Raw genomic sequence first — 850 nt, 5'->3', positions numbered from 1 at the left:
CTCTTTCTTTTGACTTGACTGGCATGTACAAATCATTCTTAAACTCCTGGTCTCAGTTTGCAAATTCCTAGGGCCAGGAACTATGTCTTCCGTGAGTTACTACTCAACAATATATATTTTTTAAAAATTTATATATTTATTTCAGAAAGAGAGAGAGCATGAGCAGGGAGAGGGGGCCGGGCGGAGGGAGAGATGGAATCCTCAAGCAGACTCCCAGCTGAGTGAGGAGGCTGATGCAGGGCTCAATCCCAGGACCCTGATTTCATAACCTGAGCCAAAGTCAAGAGTTGGCCGCTTAACCAACTGAGCCACCCAGGGGCCCTCTCCATAGCAATGTCAACACATCCTCCACCCAGAACAAACTATCTGGATGATGATACCAAAAGAGAGAAAGGATCAATTCTACTAAGAGTTATTTTGATTGGGAGCAGCACCTTAGTGACCTCTGAGTCCAGACTTTTGAAGAAAGGAAAACCAGGAGCGCCTCGGTGCCTCAGTATTTAGGCGTCTGCTAAGGTCGGCTAAGGCGTCTAGCTCAGGTCATGGGATCGAGCCCCACATCAAGTTCTGCATTGGGCTCCCTGCTTGGTGGGGAGCCTACTTCTCCCTCTCCCTCTCCACTACTTCCTCTCCCCCTACTGCTCCCCCTGCTTGTGTTCTCCCACTCTATGTCAAATAAATAAATAAAATCTTCAAAAAAGTTAAAAAGGAAGGAAGAAGGAAAGAGAAAGGAAAAAGAAAGGAAAGAAAGGCCAGATTGGTGGGAGGTCTTCTATAGTTTCCTGGGTAAAATATTAGCCCTCTTTCCCCACTTTTTTTTTTTTTAAGATTTTATTTATGTATTTGACAG

This window comes from Martes martes (assembly GCF_963455335.1).
Source record: "Martes martes genome assembly, chromosome: 10".
Classification (NCBI taxonomy): Eukaryota; Metazoa; Chordata; class Mammalia; order Carnivora; family Mustelidae; genus Martes; species Martes martes.
Note: the sequence above shows the minus strand (reverse complement) of the source record.